Source organism: Felis catus, chromosome B3, assembly GCF_018350175.1.
Source record: "Felis catus isolate Fca126 chromosome B3, F.catus_Fca126_mat1.0, whole genome shotgun sequence".
NCBI classification, from domain to species: domain Eukaryota; kingdom Metazoa; phylum Chordata; class Mammalia; order Carnivora; family Felidae; genus Felis; species Felis catus.
Window position 1 is genome coordinate 81,490,775 of NC_058373.1, and position 9,223 is coordinate 81,499,997.

Sequence of the window (9,223 nt, forward strand, 5' to 3'; positions counted from 1 at the left end):
TTGGTTTTGAAGTTAGTCCTCGTTGTAGCCTTTACTTTGTGATATGGTTCTTATTTCCAAAGTAGGAAATGTATTCCTAAAACACAATGTTTCTCCAGTCTCAACTGGATTCTAGACCAGAACTCAAATATCTGCCACTGCTATATAACTTTTGACATTGTTATGCCCAGAATTCGTGATCCCCAAATACTGCCAGGGAGCCGAGTCTGATGTAAAAGCAAAAGAGCCTTTATTCGAGCTAGCTCGAGCTCAATCCCCTACCTGCACCTACGCAGCAGTGAGAGGTGAGATACCGGGGAGAGAGAGAGAGTTTCAAAAGGACAAAAGTTTTATTGGGGCCTAGGGGCAGTTGGTGAGGTAATGGCTGTGGCCTCAGCCGATTGGCTGGGGAAGGGTCCGAGTCCTGTTAGGCAGGTGGGGGGGGGGGTTACTTAAGGGGAGGAGGCGTGGTCAAGGTGAAGGACACAGAACAAGATGGAGTCGGCCAGTGTAGGCCCGCCCTTTCAACATTACCACTGGTATCACCATTCAGCTCTCAGCCCTGCAGCAGTCACTCTTTTTTGGGCCTCATGGATTCTTGCCCTGTGCCTTGCAGCTCCACCCTTACCCAGGACCCATGGTGAATCCCCACACAGACTTTTGGGAGCTTTTCTCTGCACAGGTTAGTACCTGATCTTACAAACTCCAACTGTTTTAGCAACCCAAAACCATAATCTCTGCCTTATCTCTTACTCTGCTTTGTCTCCATCTCCCTGTTATGGCAGGAATGTGCCCAAGGCAGTTGTGGGTTCATCTCATGCTTTCCTTCTCAAAAATTACAGTCCTATGCTGCCTGTTGTTCTTTGTCTAAAAACAATTGTCTCATATATTTTCTTCATTGTTATAGTTTATTTCAGTAGGAAGACAAGTCAGGTATCAGTTATTCTGTATTGTGGGACATTGAAGTCTGTGAACATGTCATCTTCAAACCATTTTGAAATATAGTAAAGAACAAATGCTTGCATGTGATACTTGCCAATGAAGAGGTACCAAGCTTCTATAAAGAAAAATAAGGCTATTTTCTTTTTTTTTTAATGTTTATTTATTTTTGAGAGAGAGAGAGAGAAAGAGAGTGAACAGGGGAGGGACAGAGAGAGAGAGGGAGACATAGAATCCAAAGCAGACTCCAGGCTCTGAGCTGACAGCACAGAGCTTGACATGGGGCTCGAACCCACAGACTGTGAGATCATGACCTGAGTGAAAGTCGGGTGGGGGCTGAACTGACTGAGCCACTCAGGCTCCCCAAGGCTATTTTCTATAATTTTTAATGAATGTTTAAAAGATACTGCAATTGGAAAATATACCATCATTAATTTACTTAATAGCTAAGAAGTATTACATTTTGTACTTAGTTTCTAGTAAAGAATGACAGAATCAGTTCAACCAATATTTTTTTATAATAATCTTCAAGACCCTGAAAGAGGTATAGAAAGAAAATAAAGGGGAGCTCTAATGTCTAGGAGCTTTTACTGTACCAGGAAAGGCAAGTATCATATACAAAATAAGTTAAATATGAAGGCAAGGCAGAATGCAATCACATGATAAGACTTGTTGGAACAAATAAATGAGACAGACCTGACTTAACTTCCCCTTCTAGCTGCAGGAGAACCTCTGCATCACACATGATATCCATCCCCACACCCAAGTCACAAAAGCTGGACCAGGACTGGATATCTAATCCAAAGGGTACCAATCTATAGATAGGGCTTAGCCAGTGACAGTCTCCTCTCAGAATTTTAGTAGACTCAGAGATTGCAGTTCAGATAAGAGTGGTTGTTTGGTAAGGAAAGTCATATAGAGTTGGCAATGAAGGTGGCACTAGGGCAAGCCAATGTCATGGCCAAGTTATGGATCTGGAGAAGTAAGAGCCATTGGTGAACAGTCTTCAGAGAGACTAGAGTAGATGCAAAAGAGAGAAATAAAAATATTACAGAGGCTGAGAGAAAAATAGATTCCTACCCAACAATTTTCCAGCTTAGTGCTCTTTGTGCTTCTAATACTTCATTTCTGTAATAGTCCACTGTATACTTTTAATAACTCTCTTTTTACTTGAGATGGTTTCAATGGTTGTTCTTGCTTCCCCCCTCCCCCCCTTATAATGACATAAAGTCTAACTAGAACCATGGTTTAGATGAAAAGCGCTATAGGAATTCAGAGAAGATAGAAATTACACTAGACTATAGCAATTGAAGAAGACTTCATGGAGGAGATGAAACTTAAGTTTCATCTCAAAGGAAAGACTATGTGTATTCCAATGGAGCAGAACATGGGTGATCTTCACATGCCTCAAAATTTTCCTTTGTAGTCTATGCTATACAATCTTTGAAAGTATCCCAGTAGCTTAAACCTTGCACTATGTTTCCATTGATCACTGGTAGTTACTTCTCTACTTGCTTTCTATGTCAAAGGATAAGCCTTCTAGTAGTTTGTGAGATCTCAAGGTTTGAATCTCTTATCCTACTCTCCTTTGGTTTTATATGCTTTACTCCAGGCAAAGAGCTCAGTAAAAAGTTACAGCAATGCTACTGAAACTCTATGGAATTATTTTTATTTTCACTCTATCTTTGCTGATACTTGTTTATTTATTTTTTGTGCTTTGTTTATTTTATGCCTCCAAGATGTAGAATCATTTTTGTAGCACTAGCACTAAATGAGAATCAAAACACTAAGTTTTAATTCTAGCTTAGCTAATTTCCCTGTGACCTCCCAGCACCTTGTCTCACTCTCCCTGTCTGTAAAGAGAATGAATATTGAAGGCCTTGGTCCTTGTGTCATATCAGTGTATTATCATGGGAATTAATAAGATCATGTTTATAAGAGGATTTAATATCTTCATTGTGGTAAAACATCAGAGATTGCAAATCTACCCAGCAATCGCTACCATGGTTATAGTAAGCAATAGGGAATCTAAAGAGAGACATAGTTTTCTACTTTTTCCATAATTGTGAAGAAGATTGGGAAGTGAGAAGGAGGGGGTAGAGACACAAAAGCCAGGTTCACCTGGACTTAGATGGCATCTGCCTTTCCCTTGGAAGTGGATGAAGATAAGAGTCTCAGAAGGAATACAGTAATTTCCTAATCATTTGCTCTGCATCACCACAGCCTTCTCACTGTCCCCTTTGAGAGAGTACCAGTGAAAACAGCTCAGTCCTTAACTAATGCTCTCCCATTTGTTGGGATAAATGGTGACATTTGGTATAATGGTAGTGCAGGTCAGGTTGAATAATTGTATTGCTGTAAAGGGACCCTACACTGACAGGAATAGTATTAAATTTGCAATGGTCAGTGAAATAAGGGCCTCATTTTGCATGTTTTGGATGGTTAACGTACAGGCAGCATTCTGACATGCATTGGCAGAAATATCAGGCAAGACTGCATGAGTGATAATGTTCCCCTTGAAGAGAAAAACTAGGGGCCAGAAGGCAACCAACTATCATAAAAGTAATTAATTGTTTTACTTTTTAATGGTCTGGCAAGATTGCTTTTTTAAAAAATGAATCATACAAATGGGACTATGATGTCAGACAGACTGTCCATTGAGACTTAAGAGACTAGTTCCTGCTATAAATTATGATAATGAGTTAGTTTTAAAAATGTTTTATGAGGTTGAGAAGAGCAATGTCAAATTATTTTTCTTCAATCTCTCATAGCTTTGAATGCCTTTCAGGATACAGAGGGTAACGTTTCCTTTCGAAAATTCCTTCCAAGTTGGCTCTTAGCTTTACCAATCAGGTCTTTATCCAAAGATAGTTTTAGTGCATGATTTTCATGACTCAGCTTAAACTGAACAAGACCCCATTGTGGCTTTCTTGTTTTTGCACCAGCATTATTGACAAGATCTGCATAACTCTTGGGAAAAGGTCTGTTGTCTAACCAAGCTACTATGGAAACCTGAGCCAGGCCATTTAGAAGCCTAATGCCTTTTCCTCTTGAATTTGTGAAGAATTTTGAGGCTGGTCAAACTTCACTCAGAAAATATTCATCAGGGCAGAGGGGTACAGCTTGTTCACTACATTTCGCTTTTCATCTTGAATCAGCTTTGCAAATAGACTCACTGGCCCAGGGTGAGGGGCAGGTGGCACTACTCAAGGGGTCATTGTAAAGCATTCAGATTTCATTTATTTTATTCCTCACATTCTGACTAGGCAAGAGTAGACAGAAGCAAGGCTTGGCCCCCTTTTTTTAAAAAGCATACCCACAAAATTGATACTTGGTAAAAATTATATTCATTGTTCTACATCAGTGAATAGCTCTTTATTCAAGAGAAGAGTTGAAACTTTACCTAAAACCTGTAGGTTCTAAATAAGAGCTCAGAGATATAGTCTATACTCTATCTCCCATGAGAATTTTCCTCCTCCCACCCCTTTCCTTTAGATATCAACTTGGTAATTGAAATAACACTCGTGGAAAGTGAAGCTAGAATGCCTGCATCACACTGGCAGCCAACATGAGGAGTGCCCCAGGCTGTGTGGCTGGTCAAGGACTTTCCTCAATAAATTCTTCAGGGTATTTCCTTTCTTTGTTTATCGCTAAGTATCCTGAGGCCTTAAAAGGGTAGAGGAAGGATTCACTGCCAATATCATTTGGTATAAATCTCATCCCTGTGAAACAAGCCTTGCAAAATTTATAATGTGGTTATTCATCATTATTTATGATTCATATATACTTAAACTTTATGATAACTCTGACCACAGTCATCTCTCCTGGAACAGAGGCCAGAGGGATGGAGCCTTGGGGATATTTCCTGTGAACATTGACAAGATTCCTCACTGCGTAACAGCTGGGAGATGGGAATCTGTGAGTTGAACAGTCTTCTTCTTGGGGTTTAATATGCAGGATGTGCCGTGGTGTGCAGGCAGGGTACAGAAAAGGAGGAGATCATAGCCTTTTCATATTCTCCTTTCATCCTCCTCAGAGGTGATGATATAATTTTACCATTATCTGAGGTAATTGGGATAACTCAACACACCAACTCCATCCCTAATTCTTGCCAATATTTCAAACTCTTTTCCTGCCAGATCTTTTATGCAAGCGCAAAACCAATGCTATTAATGTTTATATCTCCCCCCCACCCCTATGCTCAAGTTATGCAGATTTTGCCAATAATTATGATGCAAAAGCAAAGCAAGGAAAAGGAACAAAGCAAGAGTTTTAACACCCTAATGCTAGATTTGCTGCCCTCATTGAGGTCATTCTTGGCTCAGAGCATATAGCTGAAGTTGGGGTGTGGTTTGGGCTCCCTCAGATTCCCCGGAGAGAGGGCAGTTTCTTGCACAGTTTTATTTATAAATTCTAACATACTGGCACAGAGGTTTCAAGGAAGTGGTCTGATTCCTGGCAGGTTCAGGAAGAGGTAGATTCTGAGGCTAATGTAAGGGCTATTCGATTATAAAATATTATTAGATTATTAATTGACTCAATCAGCAAATTTTACTGAGTACCTACTGTGGACCAGGCTCTGTTCTAGATGCTTAGAATACATTACTGAACAAAAAAAAAGACAAAGTTTCCTGCCTTTCTGAAGCTTACATTCTAGTGGAAATGAAACAGATAAAAATAGAACCAGTAAGTTAACAGTAAAGGTAAGGGGGATTGGGAGTGTTGGAAGGGTGCATTTCTGATTTTAGACAATAGTGATGAGACAGGGTGGCCAGGACAAATCTCACTGGGAAATGAGATTTGAGGAAAGAGTTGAAGGAGGTGAGGGAGTGCGCCATGGGGTATAGAAGAAGAGCATCTAAGTGGAAGGCACAGATGGAACAAAGGTAGGAGGTAGGAGCTTGTTGGTGCACTTAAGGACAGCAAAAAGCTCTGTAGCTGGAGCAGGGTGAGCAAGGGGGAAAGGAATGGGAGTGGTGGTCAAAAGTAATAGGGGTGGACAGAGCAAGTAGAGAGTTGTAGGCCATTGTAAGGACTTTGGCTTTCATTCCACATGAGGTGGACAGCCTCTGAGGAGAGGTAACACAACTGGACTTGCTGAAATGCATTCATGGGCTTCTGTAAGGGCCATTTCCCCAACACTCCTGGATGTCTGCCTTCAGCAAAATGCAGAGGGCATTTTGCACAGCCCCCATGCACAGCATCAGGGTCCACGCTGGGCCTCAGGTCTACTTAGCTTAGGGTTCTTAATAGTTAAATCTTGAGACTGGAAAGGAAAAAAAAATCCTGGGCTTGAGAGGATACTTTAAGAGGACATATAGAGAAATTAATCACACACCTTTCAAGAGCCTTAGCTTCCAGCATCTGAGCCAAACAAAATAATTGTCTCCTGCCATCCCATTTGCGTTGAATTTAACCATCTCAATATATTCTCTTTCCCAAGCTCAAGCTGTTCTTGGACTGACTGGTAAGACGAGCAAGCCCCCTATAGAGAGCATTTCTGATCTTTTGTGTCTATGACAGCTTCTCTGCCCAGGAATGGTGCAGGACCTGCCACACCAGCTGCACTTGTCAGATTCCTTCTAGAATCTGCCTATGATGCCCAAGACAAAAAGAGTACTTGTGTGGCTTCTGGTTCCACATTAAATGTAAGACTTTAAATTAATACATGTCATAATATTTAAGGCATTTTTGGATTAAACTAATTGATTAAAAACATCAATCAAACAAATAAAAAGGTGCAACTCACCTCCTGTTACCTTTAAAGGGAAATGTAGGAGATGAAAGGGTATTCTTGGAGAAGGAAGAGGAGAGTATTTGGGAAGTCGATAGCCTGATCCGCATTTGTCCCTTGAGTGACTTCTAAATGGGGAGCAGATGACATGATGCCTGTGTCACATCATAGGTGAGCAGACCTGGGGAGGACATGGGCTCACCAGTCAAGAAGCTAGAGACCCAGGAACTGTTGGCCTGGCTTGAAAGGATGATCTGAGATCATGACACTCCTCTGTGGGTCAACTGAGACTGAGAGATGATGGAGGTGAAGCAGTAAACTCAAAACTGGAGCTGTCACACAGCATGGTACAAGTGGAAATTTTGAGGAAATTAGGAATCAGGGAGAGCAGAAGAAGCCAACTGTGCTAATGGTGGAGTGCTGGAGTCAAGATCTTCCCACTGTGGCCGTTCAAGTCATGGTAGCTCTTTCTAGTTCTTGCCCTCAGGATACCTGCCCTACCAAGGAACCCCCAACACTCCCATTCTTAGATTTCTCTGAGATTCCTTCTTATTAAGGTAAATCCCTTTACTTGACATGGTTTGAGCAAGTGGCTGTTCCTATCAACTAGAGAAGGGATGACTAAAAAATATATTCATTCACTTGTTCATTTATTCAATCAACATTTTTATCTCTGAGGACCCAGCAATGAATTAGACAAAGCCTCTATTCCTATGGAGTTACATGAATGTGGGGGCTAAAGATGACAAACAAATAAACAAGTAAATCTATACTATATTAGATTCTGGTAAGTACAGTGGAAGAATGTGGGGGATGGGGTCACAGTGGAGGAAATGACAGAAGTTCTTACTGATAACGTGGCATTCTGAGAAGGTGAGTGAGCCAGTCCCGCAAATACATGGGGGAAGTATTCCAGGCCAAGAGTATAGGAAATGCAAAAGGAGGTAGGTGCTTGGTGTATCTGAGTATTGGCCAGGGTCCTATGTGACTGGGCTGAGTGAGTGAGGGTGAAAACATCAGAAGATGCATCAGAGAGCCTGTAAGACATTTCAAATAAATATCCTTCATTCATTATAATAATTTTTATTAAACTCTACTATGTGCTAAGTTTCCTGAAAGTCCTGGAATCAAAAATTAGGATACAAGTGTCTTCTGTCATAAAGGCACCGAATTTTAAGTCAGCCATCTGACACTAAAATAATCTGTAGCTTGTATTTTTCCATTCTTGGAAAATGAAACTAATGTATTAGGAGAGATAAAGTGATTGCTTACTTCTTAGGGCCAGTATACCACATGGAAAGTGATACAGAATAGCAGGATTGAAATGAGACATTAAAGTTTTATTTATCTACTTCAGCCCCTGCCTCCATGAGGGAGTGCCCCCAAATGCAGCCTTCTTTGCTGTACAAGTGAGGAATTTTCATAGCTTTCTTTGGAAATGCCTTCTACTAACGCAACATTGAATGTGTGCAATTCTGCATGAGAGCATAAAGCACCCCCCCAATATACTGATACTACCAAAAATGTCACCAGGTGACCCAATTCCTTCATTCAAATGTTATTTTTAGTGAATGTCAGATAAGGAAGAGTATCATTACGAAGCTGAGAACAAATCCCCTGTATATGCCTCCTCTTTTCATCTGCACCACCCATGGAGGACAAGAATGACACTTGGCCAGTTTCTCTCTCCAGAAGATGATATCTGACAATATCCCAAAATAGTTGTGTCTCAGCCAAAAGATGAGTCTGCCTTTTCTCTTCCAAAGAAAATCAAAACTGTCCCCAAATGAAGTTCCTAAATACATAACAACTCTGCTAAATAATGGACTTGAATGCAATTTATCATTCCCCCAGAAACAGAAATAACATTAATAACTATAATTTGGTTACAACTGCTCCTCAGATTTACAATCAATCTAAGAGATTATACTTGTTTCTGTGTCTTCTAGGAGGTCTAAACGTTGATGTGTGATCCTTTAAAGAAAATGCATGAAAGTGAAGTATTATCAAATCTCCTACTCTCATCTTATAATACACAAATCACTGGTCACTCTTGTTTCTGCTGTTCTGCTGTTGGTTGCTGTGTGTGTGTGTGTGTGTGTGTCTGTGTCTGTGTAGAATTGGGAAAATATGCATTAGAAATCTGCCTTCTCCTTGTCCCATTGAATTTTTATTTTCTCTTCCTCTCTTCTCGCAAGTCAAGAACGGTAAAAAGAAAGCTTGCTCAACTGTCAGAAACTCAGATTTTTGCCATCTGTTTACTAGGGTACAAAAAATGAAATTGGTCAAGATAAGGTTTGGGATTTCATTAGGGCAATTGGTTTCTTTGGATGAAGGGCAATGCTAATATGACCAAGGCACAGCTTCAATCCCTTATGGGCTGCCTAGAGTCGCATAGAGATGAAACCTGGCTTCATAGTATCTCTACCGTCTAAACCTTGACCAGTTGTCCTTTCAGTGTTGGCTGTTGGCCACATGATATGAGAATGGATCCATGAAAATTACTATAGACTAAATGTCTTAAACGTCTGGCCCTCCCCACAGGAAATACCATCTATATGATGTAATGAC

General features: G+C 40.6%; 1 long non-coding RNA gene across 1 annotated transcript; it reads left to right on the forward strand.

Annotated features, from left to right (window-relative positions):
- Positions 1–449: 449 nt before the first annotated feature.
- On the forward strand, positions 450–8,518 carry LOC123386042. Its single transcript, XR_006599497.1, has 2 exons — positions 450–661; positions 4,414–8,518. It is a non-coding gene; the product is annotated as an uncharacterized LOC123386042 (long non-coding RNA).
- The last annotated feature ends 705 nt before the right edge of the window (positions 8,519–9,223 follow it).